Source organism: Aulonocara sp. 'chitande type north' Nkhata Bay, linkage group LG3, assembly GCF_057382095.1.
Source record: "Aulonocara sp. 'chitande type north' Nkhata Bay isolate Kocher_YH1m ecotype deep benthic linkage group LG3, A_spYH_male_GT1.1, whole genome shotgun sequence".
NCBI classification, from domain to species: domain Eukaryota; kingdom Metazoa; phylum Chordata; class Actinopteri; order Cichliformes; family Cichlidae; genus Aulonocara; species Aulonocara sp. 'chitande type north' Nkhata Bay.
In genome coordinates, this window is record NC_141346.1 from 40,484,606 (window position 1) to 40,507,412 (window position 22,807).

The following is a 22,807-nucleotide window of genomic DNA, read 5'->3' on the forward strand; positions in this document are numbered from 1 at the left end:
CAACGCGTTAGCGTGGTTAGCTCGTTAACGCGTTAGCACAGCAGTTATGGCGTTAACGTCATTTTAACGAGATCAACGCTGACAGCACTAGTTGAAATGTGACATTACAGAAACAAACATGCCATACGCAACTAGTCAACTGGAAAATTTCAGTGGTTTGAAGTAATTAAAAATGTAGTTTTATAACAAGACAATAGTTTTATTTTTAAAAAGCTGACTGTTTTTACAGTTGTTAAGCAATCTTCTAGAGAGTCAGGATTTTTTTTTATAGACAGGCGACAAAATACTGTATGAATCTTCAAAAACAAAAATGGAATCACAACAAATCCAGATGCTTCTATGGAGACCAAAAAGGGTCACTGATTGCTATGAAAAGATGCAAATCATTTGCTGTGACCAACGAAACTAAACACCTGCTACACATCAGATTCATCCAGCAGTGAAGGACTAAATGAGGTAGAATTTCTTCCAGTGGAGACTTGTAGAGCTTGTCCAGAGGACGAAAACTGTGCTTGTCAATAACGAAACTGTTTATGCTACTTGATATCTTGTGGTATATCTCACATCTGCAAGCAGTCCTCTTCTTGGACAGTAGTATACGATCCGACAGATGTTATAGCACAACCAATAACGAATTACAAATGACTGATTTCTTTATTTTGCCCTCAAAGGCTTTCCATACATCTGCGGGTCACTGCTAATGAGATGACTTGCTTTTGGCCAATAGTTTAAAGGTCCTAATGTTGAAGAAAGGTTATTTTTTTGCCAGTGAGAATTGTTAATTACGAGGCAACACCCAAAAGTACATACTTTTACTGCCATATCTTTCTGTCAATCAGCACCCATCTGTCCATTCGGCAGCCCTGGCACCCTCCTTTTACAAACCTCTTCAGTGCCAGCTCATCCCTATCACCGCTCCATCAGACGTCTACCACCGCTCCAGCGAGAAGCCACGGAGCCATCCAAGTGAACCTAATCAATTCCTCCTTCAATGGAGCACAATGCGGCCGTTAAAGCCCCTCGCCCTGCCATCCATCCTGCCGCTGCTCACTGCAGCAGCAGCGTCCGTCTGCACCACACAGATGGGCCTCTGCTCTGCCATGAAATAAGCTTTGCGCGTGTGCTCTTACATGCCGTGTACTGGTCTGTGTGTGTGTGTGTGTGTGAGACGCACAACAGTGGCAGGTGACAGTGATAAAAATGTGTGATATATTCTTGTGGGCTACAAATGAGAGTCACCATAAGACAAAGTATTGCGGTTTTCTATCCCGCTCCATCAAACTGAAGGTCCCTCTGTTTTTTTTTCCGGATGTGTCAGTCACTCACGCTGACATTAAAGGATAACAAGGATAATATTAATGCTTTTGCACGTTGTTGTGCTTTCCAGTTTTCCTTCAAGCAGTCGGCATAGCTGGAGAAATCAGAGTTTATTTTCTTCCCTTCAGCAGAAACTGCTTGATGCTATTTCATGCTGATACAACCACAGCTCTCACATTTCCTGAGCTGCACAATCGTGATAAAAATGAAAGGAAAGCGTGAACAAAAGCAAACTTAAGTCATCGTCGCCAAATTAATTGTTTTCATGGACAGATCTGGAGCACGCTTTTATTAAAATGCACCAACTAGCAACCGAATAAAAAGTTCTACAAACTCGTACAAACATGAGTCTTTCGCCAAAGCGACACTTTGTCTTGCTTTTTTTTTCCTCACTGAATTGGTTCCCAGTTAGTATCTCAACTGGAGTTTATGGTTTTTCCGATTGTTGGCTTCTGAAGGGTGCAGATTGCAAGGGAACAACTAGCAAGTTGATGTAAGAGTGTTGAGACATAACTAAGAAATGCAAAAAGAGAAAGAAAGCAAACGCTGGCAAAACGCATTACAACTGGCATCCCATCTGAGGTTTGTCCTTTCCGTGGCAGATCTCCTCTCCGCACCTAAATCAGCGATATGCTGTACGTTAACTTCCACAAACTCAGTAGATTCTCCTCTCCAGGAAGGAGGGAGCCCTGTCACAATTTTTCTGAGAAGCGGGGAGTGCTGTGTAGTTATTTCTCTGCCCAGAAACTGATACATATAATTACAGCAGAGAAACGCAGGGTGAAATAGTGGGGTAGCTGACATGCTGATGTTTACTCTGAACAGCTGCTGTCAGAGAGCAGGGAAACAAGGCGTGGTGTAAATAAGCACAGTGGAAATTAGTCGCTGGAATGCACTTTTTGGGTGTCTGGGGACAGAAAACAGAATCTCACAAAAGAAGAGACAAAAACAAGCATTGGGGAAATGTAATAAAAGCAGGAGAAAGATGGATCCAGAAATACTTCTTTTTTTTGCTTTAAGAATATTAATTTATTCAATAGTTGACAGAGACGGTAGAAAGACCTGGCAACAAAACAATGTTCCCCGAGTCTAGGGATGATTAGATGTCAAAAAAAAAATCCAGCCAAAAACAGCCAGAGAGTTTCGATCGACAAAAATACATTTTACATATTTGAAGAGTTGTTTTCTTTTTTTTTTTCCAAGCCGTGTCTTATTCTCATAATTGATGCCGGTCTGTTGCCAACTTTGCACTTGCCACCTCAGTAGAGATTCTGACTCCAGAAAAAAGCAGGCAGTAGAAAATTGTTTTGGCCAAAGAGGAAAATGACCTGCAAAAAAATATATTTTTAAATTAAAAAAAAGTCCCAACAGTTTTAATGGAGCTCACAATTTAAAAGGGAGGAGCAAGTACTTTTATTTATATAGTAAATTTAAAACCAAAGTGCTTCATGATAAAAAATACAACAACTAATCCTCCTTTTACTGTATTTTCATACATTTTACAGGTTATCCTCCTGATAAAGAGCTCCCAAAGCAATAGATAAACTAATAAATGAAAGAAAAGTAGAGTACAGCAAAGTAAATAAAATAATTCAATAGTGCATTTTCTGTGAAGTAAAACTCTTTTTTATTAGGTTTAATTTGCATTAACTACAGAAACATTTCCTCATGTAGAAAAACTGAGACATACTGTTGAAATGACACCTTTTTCATTAAGATATCTGGGATTAAGTGTGCAGTTTAATGTCTTTACACTGACGGACAGTGGCTCTATGTGTCCCACAATATAACACCATTTAAGGCTTTAAACTAGGGGTGTCAAACATAAGGCCCAGGGGCTAAAATAGGCCAGGCAACGACTCCAATCTGGACTGCTGGACAGCTTTAGACAATATAAAGGATTGCATAGATTTATTTGTATTTATTTTTTACTATTGATAAAGCCTCCCAATTGACATTCATAGTACTGTACACCACAGCAATGAACAGATAAACAACTAAATGAGAGAAATTTCTTCACTATTACAGTGATTCTGCAGTAATAAAACAAATAAAAATAGGACATTTTCTGTGAATTAACAGCAACTATACTTTTATACTTTTTATAATAACAAGTCAGCAGAACTTTTCTGTAATTTTACACATTTGTCATGTAGTTTTGCCGGTCGGGCCCACTTAAGATCAAACTTGGCTGTGTGTGGCCTCACAGTGTAAAATTACTTTAACATCTATGCTTTAAACACAAACAGCATACTGGATTCTGTAACGCAGTCCCAGTAATCTGTCTGCAACATTACAGACTAATCCAGTATACAGTGCATTATATTAGTCCAGTCTAGATGTAACAAAAGCATGTAAGACCCCCTGTGAAGGTAAATGCAAGCCCCCTTCAAACATCCTTTAATGTTCTGGATTCAGCAGCACAGTTAGACATTCTTGGAGCACCTTTGCAATCTAACCTGTTGCAAATTAGCGTCTTAACTCTACTAAAACTTAAATGAAAGGTTGTTTTGTCTGCTTAATTGCCTTTTACCTTCACTTGGACTCGGTCCATGTGGTGCAAATGTCTGCATAATGGAGGTTTTAGTTTGTCGTGAGTCTCTTTCACACGGAGGAGAAAAGTACAAAGTTAGTTTGTGTCAAAGCGATTTAAATACGCTCTAGCGCTAAAACTCTTACAGTACACTTAACTCCACCTCATGTTCTCATTTCACATGAATAATTTACTGGCAAAATATTCAAGCTCTTTTTTTTTACACAGAGTCTCGGCGCCCAGTTGTTGTGACTTCAGCATTATTAACGCAGCGGTCACTACGTGGCCTTACACCATCGCTTCGCATTATCTGACCTCAGTGTTTCTTTTGTATCCTCGTGCAGATCGAGTCTGTCGGTTACCCGCCTCACTCAAGGCAAAAAGAAATCAGCAGGCAGCAGAGTGTTTTCCAGCCAAGCTCTCCATCTCTGGAATCGACTCCCTCGTGTGATTAGGGAAGCAAATTCTGTGGAAGCCTTAAAATCCAAACTCACAATTTATCTGATTTCACTTCCTGGCAGGGGCCAGTTTTACAGTTTCTTCTCTTACCTCAGCTCAGACAGCATTTAATGCCTGAACCTGCTGTTGTGAGCCCGGTAAGGGCTGCCTTTTGGATACTACGTCCCCACGCTCTCAGTCTTCTGCAGTTTGTAGCTGAATGTGTTTGTTCAGAGTGAGGTTTCGTGCGTGCAAGTTGGCTTGCTTATCTTTTGTCGGCCTCACATAATTGTACTGACAGTGGATATAGATGCTCCTGCTACCGTATCCACAGCTGTATCCAAAGGCCCTCTCTACCCAATCTTTTTTCTATTTTGTGCAAGAAAATCCAGGTTATTGCTCTTTTTAGGGCTTTAATAGTTCTTCTAATACACGCTGGTGTCCTTGTGATCCTAATTTGAATTAGCTCGCCTTCTTTTGTCTGTCCTAATAAGATTTTTACCCTTTAATCAAGGAACAGAGGTTTGTTTTGACATGCCTTTTCTACTTTTTCTTTCTCGAGTGCTTAATGTTCTTGTTGCATAAGCCAGTGCATAATTTCATGTCATTCATGAATGACTGGTTTGATATTATGTAGGCTGGCTCGGTCTTTTTTTTTTTTTTTAACAACTTGCAAAGCACCTCTCCTCCTTCTACATGATTTCTATGGAAAGCACATCGCAGATAGTCTGCATAACTTTGAAGTAGCCTTGAAATATAAAAAAGGCAAGGTGTAGAAAATAAGGTATTCAGCGTGGAGAGTATTGTCGGATTTTTCTGTTTTGGAAATCTCGGATCTCCCCTGATCTCTTCTCCCAAATACTGCATGTTTGCAAAACACGTTTGAGAGGAAAAGAAATTAGCTTTAGGTTCTTCAACTCTTTTCTGTGTACTGTATGACAGCTGAAGTGAGGAGGCCAGGGATCACGGTGGGTGTAGAAAGGTTAGTGGAAAGATTAAATGAAGTGCAAAATGTAAGTTGCCCACTCATAAACATGCACTTGTTGCCAGGAGAGGTTGACGGGAAAACTAATGAAAAATGCTGTTTTGCAGGTTGAGTGTGAAAGTTCGAAAATTGTGCGTTCTAACTTTTTGTGCATGTTATCGATATCATGCTAACAAACTTAATCAGAATGCTTGAATCTAATATAATTAGACACCGATTATTTGCAAGCCTTCGCCAATCTGTCTGAGAGTGATTGCAGTCAGTCTGACTTAGACAGCAATTCTTTGAAAGTTAGCTGCACCTGTGCAATCACCTTGTGATCTAAAGTGGTCACACAGTGGTCAAGAGTGTTGCACGCTCAACCTCTAATTCTCCTGAACTACTTGGAATCGATCGCCAAATGGGAAAATATTCAATCTAATCACCAGGTAACCATTGATTTTTTTCCTAGTCACAAGGAGGTTGCTCTCCTATTTTTGCTGTAGTGTGACTGAGCCATCTCATCTCCCAGTTGGTGTGCGGCTGTACCTCCTCTGTGTGACAGTACATTTTATGATAATTTTGAGAAATGACTAAAATCTATTTCCCATGAATCTGAAGGTGACAAATAGATTTAATTTCTTCAAACTGAGAAGTACGAATTATTAAATCATACAATTTCTTAGTTGACTTGTCTGATCACAACATGGTTTTATTGTCAACAACGCCGAGGAAAAAAGCCACTCTAAAACCTGTGTGGAAGCTATTCTACTAATAATCTCAATGAACTAAACAAAGTGCAGTGCAGTAGGAAATGTTATGAAAAATAGTCATGAGGAACTAATGAATATAGTTATGGGTATTGCTGGCAAGTTTCTGACAGAGCACAAACACTTAAATAAAAAGTCGTTGCCACCTTTGGGTAAATCAGTCGGTTCAAAAACGTATGAGTGGCTCTATAAAGGTTTGTGAAAGCATGTTTTTAAAGAACTGAGGAACTCGAAAGCTCATTATTTTATTTAATTAATCACAAAGGCCAGACGAAATTCTGCAACGGTGTGGAAGTAAACAAACAGTATGATAAAAAACATGTGGTGAAATTTCAATTTAAAGATTAATGGGTGAATATTAGAACGGAGGTAGAATATCTCGGCCTTACTTTATGATCCCCCGAGCATCCACAATCATTTCTTAATTTATTGTATTGTATAGTTTATTGCACAGATTCTTCTCATTGTTTTAAAAGCTCGACTAAGGACAGGCACAGCAATTTAGACTATAAACGCTGTGATGTGTGTTCATGTAGGTGCATCGCTGCAAAGTCTTCCAGATCACTGGTCATAGGCGATCAGTCGAAAAAATGACAATTTCTAATAACTGGCTAATCTACTGTTATATTGCTTTTAAAAAGCAATTAGGAAAACTTGTTTCAACTGCTCCCTTATTTTCAACAAGCTGCTACAATGAGTAGCTGTTCATGACACAATCCTAAAGGGTTTTGTGTCTCCCAGAACTGAACTGGGGATCTTTTGCATAGCTCGAGATTCAGAGCAGATCATCTAATAATCAGAAAGATGGTGGTACAATCCCTGGCTGCTCCAGTCTGCATGCCAAATGTTCTTGGGCAAGATACTAACCCCAGGTTGCTCTCCATCGGTGTGAATGTTAGATTAAGAAGAACAGAAGCTTGTATGAATGGGTGAATGTGGCAAGCTGTGTAAAGTTCCCAGGTAGAGTAGAACCAGTAATAACATCACTTATAGATGACTGTCAGTCAGCTAAGTTAGTCTTGAATTACCTGGATCCATCTCATCATAACGACCTTATAGGACCGTATCACTGCATTAGATCTCTTCACTCTGCAGAGTTACTTGTGGTTCCTTCAGCTTTCAGGCCCCTCTTTTGTGGAACCAGATCCCAGTTTGGATTGGAGGCAGACACCCTCTCTACTTTTATGATCAGCCCTAAAACTTGTTTTGGTAAAGCATACAGGTAGGGCCGGATCAAGTGGCCGCGAATCCTCCCTTAGTTTTGCTGTAATAGGTCTAGGCTGCAGGTGGCTTCCCATGATGCATTGAGTGCTTCTTCTTCACTCTCTATGCATCAAAGAAGAAGAAAGAAGAACAGAAATGTCCTTTATTGTCCCTCATTAGGGATATTCAGGTGTTCCTGCAGCAAAGTGACAGGCCGATGGAGCATGCAGATTCACACTAAAGTAAAGAATATAAAATAAAAAAACGAAAAATAAGAGACTGCACAGGGACATTTACAACATAAGGAAACAAATATTGTATAGTTATAAAAATGGCATATTCAAATTCAAAGAAATGTGCACCTCAGTAGGATCATCTTTTAAAACATAGAAAATATAGCTCTTTGTGTATATATATATACACTCTCTTTCAGTGTGTCTATTGTCCGGCCAGGGGGCAGCCGGGGGGTTCAGTCCGAGCTGGTTCTTCTGGTTAAACGGGAGTTTTTCCTTCCCACTGACGCTAAGTGCTTTCTCACAGGAGGTCATCAGATTGCTGTTTTTTCTCTATCATCGTGTCTTTACCTTACAGTATAAAGCACCTTAAGATGAGTATTGTTGTAATTTGGTGCTATATAAATAAAACTGAACTGAATTACACCATACAGCATGAGGGTTTAAAACCCTTGCTTACCAGCATCAGCAAATGAAGGAGTAAAGCTGTTAGTTTGATCCAGTGACAGTTAACTGGTAACACATCATGAAGAAGTATTGTTGCTATGGTTACCTGCAGTTTCACACACCTTGCACGCCGAGTTAGAAGAGTATATAAAAGTGAGTATTGGGGCTTTCATTATACAAGCTCAATCATAAGCAAATCCGTAGAAATGCTGCGGTATCACAGCATCTGCAGGTGGAGCAAGTTCACACAGACATCTGCAGACACGATGAGTAATCAGTGAAATGGACCAGTTCAGGATGTGCAGTGTTTCCGAGTGGGAAAAACCCACCTCAGTGGCTGCCACAGACATCCTGAGAAATAGTAGCAAAGATGGTAAAAGAGAGAATTAGGAGGCAAATGGGGAAAAACTGGGTTGAGCAGAGTAAATGCACAGCATAAGACCTCCTTGTCACGGGAACACAAAGCTCTCCCAGCACGACTTATTCCTCCGCATAAAGGTCTGCTTCTTCCTATTGTGCTTCAGGACTGCTGCGTTTTCACTCCTCGCCAACAGTAGCTCTCTCACAACGGCTCCTTGGGAGAATGTAAACAGGGAGATATGTGACATTTTCAACGGTATTACTGCATAATTACTTTCAGTTCGGCGCGCAAAGCCGCCGCTGCATCTTTGAGCCGCTGCCATTTTATCTGTGCTTGCTTACATTTTGAAGTCCTGATGCGGTATCCATATCGCAACCTGCATGTTTAGCTGCACGCGGGCAGATAAATGCCTCCCCAGCTCAACGGTGATTTGTCGAAGCAATTTGTGTTTTCGGCGGGAGCCTCGTCTTCCTCTTAAGCGAGCTAAAACGCACAAGAGCGAGTCTCCGTTTTATAGAGGTTCAGTCAAGAACGTGGTACAACAGGTTGAACCTCTCCATTAGGCTTTTTCCTAACACTTCTTCTCCTGCATGGGGAAATGTGAAAGCAAAAAGCACAACAATAACAGACAAAGGCCCAAAAAAAGAGAGAAAAAAATCACAATGTGGCCTGTCTTTAATTAGCGGGATTCCTTGTGCCGTAGTTAAATTTGAAACCAGCGTACTGTCGAAAGCATGATAACATATAAGAAAGAAATTATGAGTTTAAGACCTGTGACTGCCTGCCATTAATTTCTTCCAGCCCTCGTGTGCTAAAGGTAAGTATTAAAGATAAGTGGCTTAGCGTGATTACCGTTTAATAACTAAGAGGTGTCATAATTAAATTTCCATCAATCACAGTACTCTAACAAATGTCTGAATCATCGGAATCATTATGCAAATTAATAAGTAATATTCTCTGAATAAATTGGGCTATTAACCAGCGGTACATGCTCTATCTGGTTCAGCTCAGTGGCGCCGGCTTGTGTGCACCGAATACACGTGTGTTCAACACACACCCGTGTGTTTCATGTAATTGCAAACGAGTACTCCTTAATATATTTTTTCTTGCACCCCCCCCCCCCCGGAGGAGCAGCTCTAGCCTACGCCGTCGTGCTTCAGGCTTGCTGCACCACTGAGCTGTGAATGTCAAACACGAGGAAAAAGAAATGCAGGCGAAGTAAATAACAGCGAGGAACATGGTCCTCTGCAACCTTTTCATTAGGAAAAACGGCGAGAGGGAAGAAAAAAGAGAAGAAAAATTCAACTGAGCAAAACACCTACAGTCATTACAGCTGGGAAGTTAGAACAGTTATTAGAGCGGAGAAACTTTTAACGCCGCTGACTGAGGTTTCAGGAGCATGAAGGAAGGAAGAGGAGAGAGAGAGAGAAAAAATAGGACAAGAAAATATCAATATGAGATATGAACTAAGGTGGGTGCTTCCCCCCCCCCTTAAAATGCTGATGGCGGGAGCCACTCAATATTCATCGATTAGAGACGCTGCGTCGGTGGGAGAGAGCTGACGTGCAGGGAGAATGCTCCTCATTGAGTTCCTCTTGTTTTTCTAACCCTGTGAATTAGTTCTTTTGTCTACAAGGCAATTTATTTCGCAGATAAAACAGCCTGTGGTTAATCCAGAACCCGGCAGAGCCTTTCGCTTTTGTTTTTGTTTTGATTTTGTCTTTACTTATGCGCGGGGTTTAAATTAAGATAGCGGTCAACATGCAGTCAGCCTGACCCTGATTGGTTCCGCTCTTGAGCCGAGTTGTCTGGTGAAAAAGCGAAGCGTTGAAAGACAAAACGAGCGGTGGGTGTTCGAGCTGCTTCCCGTCTTTTCAGCAGCGTCCCCTTCACACTCGCAGGTGAACGTGGAGCTGCATCTCAGGTGTGCCTCTCGGGTTTGCTCGCGCCGCTCCCTCGCTGCCATTGACTGTATCATAAGTGGCTCTTTAGCCCACTCAAATGATAATATAAAGCGGCTATATTCGAACCACTTCCACAGCTAAACTCTGTGTAGTGACGGGGAGGGGGTTAGCGGAGGGCAGGCTCTGCCCAGCAGGTAGCTTCTGCGGGAGAGAACTAATTCAGCCTCGTCTTCCTTTGATTATCGCTGGATGTTTGCGCTCTTTCTGTGGCCGCCCGCTATATTAGCAATCTGCTGCGCCCCTTCCTGACAGACACACAAACAGACATAGGAGGCGAGTACAAATGTACCATAAGAAGCGTACAAGAATATGCACGCACGACAACACGAGCTGCTCTTAACTGTCTGTCACATGACACTTCTCTTTCTGTCTTATCAGTTGCCGCGTCTCAAAGCAGAGAAGCTTTGCTTTCACATGAAAGGAGGAACTTTCACACCTTCCACCTGCTTCTTTCCCTCTCTCCTGCTCACTCATTCAGCATTATCTCTTGACTGCACTCGTGCCATCTGCTAGATTAATTGATCAAAAAGCCTCCGAATGTTCCTCGATGTTTGATTGAATTTGGGACAGCCAGAGCCTTCGTATTTTTTTTTCCACCCCGGCTTCCCGCGCCCCTCTGACACTTTTTCACACACTCCTCGTCTGTCTCTTCTTCACTCTCGTTCTGCCTTTTTCATAGTCGCTCCTCTCTGTTATATTCCTCTCCATTTTAACACCTACACGCTTGGTAATAACCCAGATAGTATATCACACAAGAGGAAAAACGACATTTATGTGCAGAGGGAGGGGGGAAAGCTGCCTGGCCAAACAAAGAAGAAAAAAAAAGAGTTTAGTGAACTCTAGAAAAGGCTGAAGATTTTTAGCTTGAGTTTTCTGACATCAAACATTTTTTGTTTTCCTATTAAACGAAGTGTCTAAAGTGCTCTGCCACATTTAGAGGCCCCTCGTTCCTTCCAGTGGAGCATGGTGTAGACACAGGGAGCCCTTCTGGTCAATCAAAACGCCAACAGAGGGCCCCAAATCAAGCAAGAGCTGGGACGCCCATGTGTTTGTGTATTGGCATGTGCATTTGAGCGTACGCTGCTTTCTTTCCTTCTTTTTGCAGCATGTCTACATGTATGCAAGGGTCAACTGTTCAGCTATTGTTTTCCAGCTAGATAACCCTGCTGCGAGCATCCATGTGGCACAGGGCTCTGCTTTCAAACGGCAAGTCTTGCATCAAGCGGATCATAGCGCGAGTACCATGCTGGGCTGAGCGGCAGGGCGAGCCCGACACACACAGTCAAGTATTCATTGACAATTTACATTAAATCTTAGAATTTTAGCTAATCATCATTCAGAAGCTGGAGAGGACTGAGCAGGTGGTGATCCGGAGAGGTGTTCAAAGCAACGCTGAGTGGTTGTCCTTATGAACACGTTACAGCACTTCTGGGTACGACACCAGCCCGAGCTCCTGCTGTTTTCTCTTAATGTCTAACCTTGTCCAGGCTCTCCTGGGAATTGAATTGCATTAGGTCTCAAGTATGTGGCGGACTGCTGTACTAAGGTTTCCTTTGAAAGCGAGAGTGAACTTACACATTCCACATATCAAATCCAGTGAATATATAGCAATGGCTTGCTCTCTTTTCCCACCACTGCCATGCATAGCATTAGATCATTCTTTTAGCAGCACTATGAGATTTTTTTTTTTTTAGTCCCCCCCCGAAGAGTTTAAATTGAGCTTGAATTTCTGAAATTGCATGCAGCCTGGAAACACATTCTTTCACAATGCTTTCTACTTCTCTAAATGTGTAGACAAGTTCTTAAAGCTACAATCTGCACAATTTGAAGTTGTTTAATAGAAAAAACAGAGCGTTGTACTGATAAATATCCATTGATTAATGGCTAATTAACATCTTCCAACAAACTGACGCATTCTCATTAACTTTGGATTAATTTATTAAAAATACATTGGAGCGGCGAATTGTTTGTGTTGTTTGAGACCGGCCACATACATATGTAGCATACCTTATTAGTTACTTTTAATTTAAAGATCACAAATAGCTCTTTTTAAAACAATATATGACCATTTAACATTTGAACAGGTATATTATCTCCTTCTCTTCCTCCAGCCCTGCTCTTGCTCTTCTCTCGTTTCCACCTCAGGTTCTTCCTCCTCACCTCATGCCTCATTGCTTTGAATTTAAGTCAAAGTTCTAATACACAAAAACTTGTATAACATGCTTATTTATTCCCGATATTGTCAAAACTACTTATTGTCAGCAGATTAGGCGAGTGACTCTCCTGTCTCCAGATCGCTGACAAGGAGTCGGCTAAATAGCATCAATAGCTGGTTATATGCTAAGCTAACTTTAATTGCTAAATTCACACATCCCTAGTTTTATTACATTCTCGCATCATATGAAATTTTATTCACCAAGTGTCCGAGTCAGACTACAGTGTTAGAGCCACTTCAAAGAAAGTTTCATTAGCGTCAGCTAAAACCGGCTAGCAACAGCTAGCAGGGTAACAGAAGAAAAACAGCAGCGCTTATGGACAGAAAAAGTATGTATATGCTCAGCAACTCACCTCAATATCACTCTCATCAGACAGAAGTAAGTTTTACTGACTCATCAACTTGTATCAGAGTCATTTCACCAAATTTTACAGCCTCCTCTAGAGTAAATAGACGTGAACATATATCGATAGCTAGCAGTTAAATTGCTAGCAGTAAGAAAACAGAAGTCAAGTGACTGTAATCTACTGACATCTAGTGGTGAGATTTTACACACATTCTCCTTTTAAAACTTTAGTCCTTAAAAGTCACTGTTAATTTGGTGACACCCAGTAGTTCAGGCTGGAAATTCAACTCCACTCGAGCCAAATCTCTTAATGCAAATCAACTATGTAGGCGTGCAATTTAAGGCCGTCTCCGAGTTTCTCTACATGACCATTTAAATTAATTCACCGTAATGATATTAGATACCTTCTACAGAAAATATGGAAAAAAGAACAAAAGCAGTAATAGTAAAATTCACCTTTAATTTAGCCCATTTCATTTAAATTGCACTCAAAGTATGAGTGACAGGAACTTGAGAGAGAGTCGGTACCAATAACTCTCCAAAAGCATACAAAAAGAACAATTTGTAATTTATATTTTTGAATGTAGTTTTTTTTTAATAACACGTCTATCATCCGTACTAGTATAGTTATATACTAACTCTCTTAAAGATGAACACTGGGTTTTGAAAGTGTTCAAAGGATATGGGTGCACCCAAAAACTCACCAGTCAAAGCACATATGAATGCACACATGCAGACACTGTTCTCACTCTGTATCTTATTATCTGTTTAAAAGGTATAGGCTGTTTGTTTTGTATGTCAGATGTTCAAATTGATATTTTTGCTTGATGACTGAATATAAATAGCTTTAGTTTTAGCTTGTTTTTTGTTTGTTTTTGCCTGGCCAGGTCCATAACTCGCATTTATTTTTCAGTATTTAGCTACATCTCGGTCTGCATCTTGATACTCTCCATGTCTCTTCCATCGTCAGGCTATGTGTGTTTTTAGGCTGTAGTGAGAGCGTGAGCAGTGTACGGTCGAGATGACATCTTATGCATGGATTCTAGGAGCTCTGTTAACTTGCTCCTTTTTGCTATAACATCAAATTGATGATTCAAGCTAAAACAGCCCTTAAGTCACTCGGAAATGTCTCGGCACACCTGACAAGCAGCCCGCCACTTGTGAAACCTGTGGTTACCACAATAACATTAGCTGTTTACTCCCAATCAAAAACTTGAGTGGTGAGAAACTCAACACAAGAGCAAACTAGCGTGTCTGCTTACAGCCAAACAGACTTGCTTCTCAATAAAAGCCAGCTTGTGTTTTAGCAGGTAATCGCTTTTAATCAGCAGCTGAAGGTTTCACAAGGTGCATTAGCAATCATTTAACACATATTTAATAATGTGTAAAGAGACTGAACAGTCAACAGAGAGATTTGAAACAGAAATTCCTCCACAGATAGTGAAATAGTTGCTGCTAGATGCCAAATAAACTGCAAAATGACACAGGGCTCAGCAACCTTACTTTTATATAGGAATGTAACCACAGTCCAACCAGTTGGACACCAGTTTACTTGAGTCCCCTATTAAAAAGGGACATATCCCGTATCAAACTAACTTTGTGTTTATAAATTAGACAGTGATCATTTGCAGACCAGACAGTCTGAGATAGACTTCAGTTGAAACAAGTTGCTTCCCACCAGCCGAGCTGTCCAATCACCTTGTGATGGAAAGTGGTCGCTGCAGCTACTTGCAGTCAGTTGCCAAAAGGAACAAACGTTCAATGCACTGGGCAACCGCTGATCTTAGTTAGGTTGTCCTGTTTTTTCTCTAATTTGACTTAGAAATTAGTTTTTAGACAGCTGTAAACCCCTGGTTTAGAAAATGAATGCAGTGCTGGGTTGACAAAAAAATAATCATTGACACTAGCAACATCAAAAACTGATCATGAAAGTATTTACTGCGGTCATAAATCAAAGTAGGAACACTTAATCAAAGACTTGTGTACAATCAGACTTAATTTTATATCCACGGGAGCTGTCTTCTGTTGTCCAATAGCAATTATGCAGGTTTAAAGCACTTCTGCATTGCCCTCACTGTCTTTTATACCTATATTATATTAGCAACTCCTCATTGGTGGCACGTCTACCAGTATAACCAAAGGCCTAGCTGGGGGGCTTCTTTGCCTCCCTCCAGCTGTGTGCCCGGCCTGGAGACTGCGATCTGTGACCAACTCCCGGTGCAGACGGCTCCGTGTGATAGTGTTTCCTCACCTGGCTCATGTATGCCAAGCCCAATTTTGCCCAATTTTACTTTTCAAGTGTGTGTGTGTGTGTGTGTGGGGGGGGGGATGTGTGTGTATGTATCCATGACCGCTTATGTTAATGAGAGTGTGAGGAGTGAATTGGAGGGCGGGGTGGGAAGAACTGTTGCCCAACATGGAAACAGAACCAACAAGTGTCTCCTTTCATCAGAGGATAGCTTGAAAAAGTCATACTAATAGAGGACAAAAGGGTTAGATGTGTTAGAAGTGATGACGTTTCTTCTGTAAAGATCAAATTAAGGAATTTGAACAATGTTTCCACATTCAGACGCTACGGTTAATGTCTAAACGGTTTTGTTAGACGAACATAGCCGACCTGATTGTTTCAAATATTCAATTTCAGTGCCTAGTTAGCATGAGTGAATAAGTCCGAAAGACTCAAACAAAGGATATTTGTATTATCACAGATATTGACTTCAGTTCAGACTCATGTAATTAGCCAAAGTGTGAAAACACCCTTAAGTGCTACTAATCAGAGATATTGGTTGGTCACAGTTGGAAAGCACTTTAGCAACTGTGGCTTAAGTGCTTTCACAACTTGACAATAATTGGTGTTGGATGAGAAAAGTGCTTTTCAGGCTGTTTTAACAATAAATAGGCAACATTAGAAAACTCAAGTATTTTGTTAGTGTAGCTCCAGGGATGGAAATGTCAGACTCTACCAGCCTGGCCCACATTGTAACATGTCAGCTACACGACTTACCATAACATTTAACTGCAAGCATTTATTTTCCTTAGAGAAGGAACCCTGAAGCCTCTGATAATTAGTTATTCTCTAACATCATCAACAAGGCGACTTTTTGGTTTCTAAGTAAAATGCTTGACTGATTGTACTGAATGCCAAAAATGACATTAAGAAAATCGATGCTCAGAAAACTGAATAAACTCTTGATCCCATGAAACTTAAGTTAGTGCTATTAGCAGGTCAAAGATCACACCCAATTATTTAGACAGCTCCAAAAATGGATTTGGACGTTTAAAGCATTTCAGCAATGCACCTTAACCACTTTGGTTACACTACTGCTTTTCCACTGGCACCTGTCTTTGGAGTAAATCAGTGAACATATGCAGCTGTCTGAGAACATAACTGCACTGATATATACAGGATAATAAAACTATATTTTTCTCATCTGTACTGAATTTTTTGCATTCAGTTACCGATTGCAAAGTAAAAATAGGACAACTACACACAGATCAGCTATGGAAAATTAGTGGTTACCTGGTGATTGCTTTGAATGCATCTGGTTACCAAGACCTTCAGCGCACAGTACCCGCAACCTCTATGAATGACCGCTTTGATTGCAGAGCCATTGCACAGGTCGCCTGGTGGAAGGGAACCTGTCTCCAAACAGTTGTGCTCCAGCTTGGACTGACTGCGATCACTCTCAGATAGATTAGCAAAGGTCTCCAAGCAACTGCCGTCAGATTTATAAATGCAAACAGACTGCCTACATGCCAGCCTCCACGATGTGCACAACTGTGCTCCCCTCTTTACAGTAAGGGACTCAACTGGTGGTTTTCTGGTTATATTCCTATATAATAGCAAGGTTGCTGAATGCATCACTATTTGTGGCATAATTTCCAAATCTATGAGGCAATCATTTTAAGAGTATTGAGATTGTTAATTGCACACTATAATTTTGTCTTCGAGGTCTGAAGACACTTGAAAGAGGAGTGTAAGAAGCCATCTATGTCCACTGTGAGCGACCATCTTTGAACAGAGGTGGTGGTTTACAACACTAACTGTCTGCCATCTAGGGCTGGGCGATATATCGAGTTTTTTAAAAATATCGATATATTTTCATACGAGATATAAGATGTGACAATATCGTTTATATCGATATAATCTATGTTACGTTATAATTATACTTGTGGAGCCGCAGGTTTGCCTCTCTTTCGTCCACTTTTGTCTCTACGCAACGTTACTCGGCCTCGCCTCTCCTGCACTGAACACAACTCCGCCTCCCCCATAGCTTCACCTGCAGGCAATGACAAGATGAAAGCGGAAAATCTCCGTTAGCGAGTTACCGTGCGTGGGGCTGGATGGCGTCAACGTGTTAGCGAGCTAACCACGCTAACGACATGCAGCCCAGAGGGGCTGCACGGCCTAAAATCCTTTCCTTTTCTCAAAAATCGACAGTGCGCCTTATGTATGAATTCTGGTTGTGCTTACTGACCGCGAACCGATTTTATGTGGTACACAGCGCTCAGCAATCTGTCAAAAAATGTTTTAATATGACTTTGCTAAGCTACGGAGCTGCACCGCTTGATGGATTGTCGGAGAATTACGGCTACAGAGGAGGAGCCTCGTGGAGTGATACGTACTGTGTGTGTATAAGGACCACAAATGGCACCTGTTCAGAGACGTGGAGCAGCTGTGAAATCTGTCTTTGTTATTGTGCTCAGCGTCTTTTAGTTTACATTTTGACTGCACATTTGTGAGCTTTTTGTTATGCACAAAAACAACATTATTTTCTTTTATTTATGGACCATGATTATTTAATATATGCTGATAATTTATTTTTGAGTAATATCTACGCTGTATGTAAATAAAAGTGCCCGTGTGACATCTGGGACACAGTGTGACTAAGAACTCTCTTTTTGTTCTTAACTTATGGCTTTAAAAAGAAAAATCGAGATATATATCTTATATCGCCATCCAGCTAAAAAATATCGAGATATGAATTTTGGGTCATATCGCCCAGCCCTACTGCCATCTATAATCCAGTTTTGAGATCCCTTCCCAGACGCCTTAACGCCCACTCACATCCCAGGTCATTTGACATCAGGAAATCGCATGATAGGGTGGGGCTAGGTTTCACAATGGGTTCACTCGAAACCTTGCCTGATTGTGACCTACACCCGTTTTCACACCTTGGCTCATGTGGAGGACTCTCCACCATTTGACCTTAGAACTGAAGAAGCTTCTTGGATGAGAGGTGAAATGTCTTCAAGCAACTTAAAGAAGTCCAGACGCTTTTCTTTGCAAGCTCCTTAGACTACGATGACCTGGATGACTGAGAACTTTCACAGACACATCTGTTGTCACCAGTATGACTTTAGCGTTAGTGAACTAAGAGCATTGTAGTATGAGCAAAGTTTTGCTTCTATATAACTCTGTGCATTATATTAGTCTCACTCCATAACTAATTATACTCTGGTCCTCCAAGCCCCACCTGCTGTGGTACGTTTTATACTTCCATCTATGCGTAGATGAATGTAGTCCATTTATAGCACACTTCTATTAATGCAGCTACAGACTGAACATTTGCAGTGTTCCCACAACCACATATTAGAAATGTGCTTGAAATAATTTTGGGTTCAGTGAAAGGTCATGTTAGCGCAGGCCTAAACACAGCCTGACAGAGCTGCTGCTGTCACCTGTTCGACACTCCGCGATGAGTCTGCGCTTGACCAAGGCACCTTATTACCGGAGCAGAGTTGCAGTTTGGTGGTGACAACTTGTTTCTTTAGTTTAGCAACTTTCTGTAAAACTTTCTTGCTCTTGTTTCTCTTGCGTTCGACGCGGGGCTGTCTAATGTCATGGGAATAACATATGCAAATTTTGATTTGGTTTCTTGTTTCCTTTCAAGTCGTGCCAATAAAAGTGCCATGTTCCTGACAGAACAAAAGCAAAATATGGGGTGTATCAAAGAAAGCAAAAATGTATGTAGTCGGGGCGTCAATTTGCAAGTGACATTCAATGTGCGGTATTCAAAACTCATTTCTAGACACGGCTGTGAAGACATTCTCTATCAAGCAGCTTTGACGTTGCGGCTGAAGAGGGGGGAAAAATATGGCCTTATCTTCATGAACATGCCAACGCAGCTCGACTGTGATCAGAAGAAACAAAGAAGATTGGAGACGGTGAAGAAAAATAGTCTTGAAATAAGCCTCCAGGTTTGCTACTGATATTGATATAGCAACTGTAGAGAGAGCAAACACGCAGACACACGCACACTGCTTAGAAACAGAGCGAGGATTTGGCCAAAAAATGTAAAAAAGGAAAAGGAAGAGGCCAACTCTCTGAGATCAATAAGAGGTGTGTATTTGTGTGTGACTGCATGCATGAAAAGAAGGCGAGACAGACAGAAGGAGAAGAATGCAATCAGTGTGAGGTTTCTCCAGACTGAGGATTTAGGTCATTTGAAAGAATATGGCTGAATCAGCAACACTGCCGCCACCGCTGAACTTAATCTACTGAATAGTCCTGCAGGCGGAGACCGAGTGAGAAAGAGAGGAAAAGAGGAAATGAGCGAAGGAGAGAGGACGCAAAATGGGAAGAGACGTTGAGCGGGCGAAGGGATGGGAGAGATGTGCGGGGTGGGGGGGATGAAACAAAAGGAGAGGCTTAGGGAGGGAAGGGAGGAGATAAAGCAATAGATACAGGCGAGATGGGAGCGGCCAACAGAGGAAAGAAGAGAGATGGGGAGAGACAGAGGAGGAGAAAAGCAGCAGGGGGGGGAGATTTATCAGAGGAGACGGCAAGAGGGGGAGAGGAGATGGAAAGAGACGAGAGGCAAGTCTAAAGAAAGAGATAGAGGCAGAAGGGGCATAAGTGGAGAGGGGAGGGAGGGGAGGGAAAGAGATAGGGGAGCCAAACAAGAGGGAGATAGAAAAAGCTCACCCACTGTCTGCAGGCTGCCTGCTGACGCTCACTCGTGGATTGTTCTCCCCGTCAGATTAACGAGAACAGGGGGCTGAGAAGTCTGCACACGCCCCCACCTCCCTCATCTCAGGGGTGCTGCGCCGCTTTTTTCTTTCTCTGCTGACATTAACACCCATTTTCCGTGTCTTGCTCACATTCGCTCATGCAGCTTTAACACACACACACAATTTCTAATTGATGTGATTTGAATCCAGCAGTCAGATGTGGTGGGGGTAACTCCTGTTTGATTCTCTGCATATTCAAGAGTAAATAGAAGATTTTAGAGACACATGGTCTCAGAGTGACTAAACTGTAAGTGCGTAACTGGCCCTATATTTTTAAAATGATTGAACCTGAAACTCCCAGCAGCAGAAATTGCAGCTGGCTAATGTTAGCCTTTTAATGGAGACCCAGAATATTGAAGCTATTACAAATAATGTGGAAAACACAACTTAAGTACATGTAATCCTGCGTCCAAAGATCCATTTGTTACATTTTGTCTCTATTTGGTAGGTCGACCATTTGAAGCAAACAGCAAACATGAGAAGAAAGAGAAGGAATAATTACCTATGAAAGAAATGGCTTATGGACAATATGTTTAAAGACAAACAAACAAAAAAAAGTGAAACGTAGCTTTCTCCACTTCACGTAACACTGAGCCTCAACATTTCTGATGAACATTGCACTGACTTGTATTCTGTTGTATTTATCCTCTGTGCAGCCTGACATATTTGCTATGTCACAGCATGACCTATGATCCAGCACCAGCAGCCTGCAGGCCATCAACTGAAGCCACTTTCACATGTGCAGCAGAGCCTGAAACTTTTAAAGACACGATTACCCGATTAACTGCCAGAAACAGCAAAAGGTGCAAAATGCAGCTGCCTCAGACATTAAGGCCCAGATTTATTAATGCGTTATGCCTTTTTGACATAAAAACAACAACAACAAAAAATCATAGTTGTATTTACAAATATCGATACCAACACTGGTATCGATATTGGATCGATACTAGCCCAATAGCATCGATACTTTGTTTCTATTCTTTAAGTTCCACAGAATTGTCTTAAATAAATGAAAATGTACTATGTATAATTTCTGAACCTATTGTTTTGACTGTCACATGTATTGTTTATAGCCTATATCACTTTTAAACAGCAGAAGCTGACCCAAAGTCCAAAAAACATGGTTTCAAAATCCATGAAAAGCTGAAATGTGTGTTTTCATGTGTTATCTAAGTATTGTGGAAAGTAAAAATCATAGTGATTGATGAAATTGATGATGATTCATCTCATAAATAAAACCCCTACACAAACTGCTCATTTGGTATCGGTATTGGTATCATCAATACTGGCCATGTATATTCTTTGTATCAGTTTGGCACCAAAATTATCGTACAGCACTACAACTGATCATGTTGCATATGTGTTTCTGGCAGTTCCTCTGTCATGGCACAAAACAGAGAGGAGAATATTTAAGCTGGGTGCGCTATTAGCATTAGCGTTAATACTGGTAATTTCACCGATATTTAACACTGAAAAAAGCACCACTTATTTTCTGTGCTTGATGTGAAAATGAAGTTGGTTTAGAAAACTGTGCAACCTTTGCAAATCACATGAAGCAAAACTAACCACACCTATGAGTGCTATTTAGAGACATACGCTACTTTTCCCTGTTTAGTGGCTGGCTCCCTTGTCCAAAGTCCGGGTGATGTTTTGGATTGCACCAGTGTGAGCCAACGTGTAATTTTCCACTGTCCCGCCTTCTGCACCCTCACAAAAACCCCACACAGAGTTGTTCCAGCAATGATAAAACCTGTCTTAACTGGGCTATTTCGAAATATGTGCAACATGTGATAGTGTGAAACTGGCTCTAAAGGCCTGAACTGTCAACACAAGTGCTGCTAATCAGTAAATGGATCTTTTCTCTATTTAAGTGTCCCAGTAAGGCAGAACAGTGTGACAGTGGAAAATAACAAGTTTCTAATAATAGCGAATTTTTGCTATGACTCATTTGCTATGACTTTCCACAAAAAAGACCCATACAGCTACCGCCCACCCTGCCCCCGTACCCCAAGCTGCAGCACTCAGCACAAATGCGGTGCTTTAGCCAAGTTGCATAGTCAAACAAACTAATAATAAAGTCCTGAAATCTGATGGTCATGTTCAGGCAGGTGCTTTTCATAAGCTACCAGAAACAAAAAAAACCCCTGAAAAAACAAGTGATATTTATTGGAGAGTGGCCACAATGTGTATCAGCGGGAGCTGCTACATGCTGAACATAATATCTCCTATATGACAGAGCTTTTATCCTTCCACTCATAAAGCTTTGGCTTATGCTAAACGACCCACCCGCTGTGCAAGTCAATGGATCTCTGCAGGTACAAAAAAAATTACCAAACGATTGATTTCATGCACGGAAAGTAGCGTGCAGTTTGCAGGAAAACAACCGACAGAAGAGGCTTCTGTGCACGTGTGGGCTGGACAGTGACATCAGAAAGACTCGGGCTCAGTTCAAGGCAGAGTAATCACAGCCATTAACGGTATTGATTACAAATTGCCAACGTGCTGAAGGTATTTTTTGATATGTGACAGGAAAATTATACTTAATGAACCCCAAGACATCATGAAATGTTTGGGTTTTTTGTTTTGAAATCCCCATGGTGCCTTTTAATGTCATTAAAATGTCACAGTCGAGAATTAATTTATACTGTTTGCCAGCTTTTTGAGTGTGTGTTGTTTTTTTTTAATTTTGAGAAAATCAGGAAAAACACGTGTGGGGTTGGGGGGTGGGGTACTGCTTTAACGGATCTGTATCCCATTAAAAAATATCTCTTAATAATTGGTAATAAGTAAAACCATGTTGCGCTGCAATATCTTTGAATAGAGGCTGACATGGCAACGGCACGGGTTGGAGCTAGATCCAATCATACCTGTTCAGCTGGAGAAAAAAGAACAACTTGACAAACAAGTATTGTATTCTGCTTTCAACAAATTGGATGGAAATTTGCCATCTAGAAACCAGCTCATGAACACAATCTCCTCTCTCTCCCTCCCTACATTTCTCT

General features: G+C 41.2%; 1 long non-coding RNA gene across 1 annotated transcript; it reads right to left on the reverse strand.

The window, feature by feature from the left end:
• Window positions 1–7,847: 7,847 nt before the first annotated feature.
• On the reverse strand, window positions 7,848–12,953 carry LOC147335698 (uncharacterized). Its single transcript, XR_015128607.1, has 4 exons — window positions 12,799–12,953; window positions 8,608–8,749; window positions 8,348–8,479; window positions 7,848–8,256 (listed from the first exon to the last, which is right to left on the reverse strand). It is a non-coding gene; the product is annotated as an uncharacterized LOC147335698 (long non-coding RNA).
• Window positions 12,954–22,807: the final 9,854 nt, after the last annotated feature.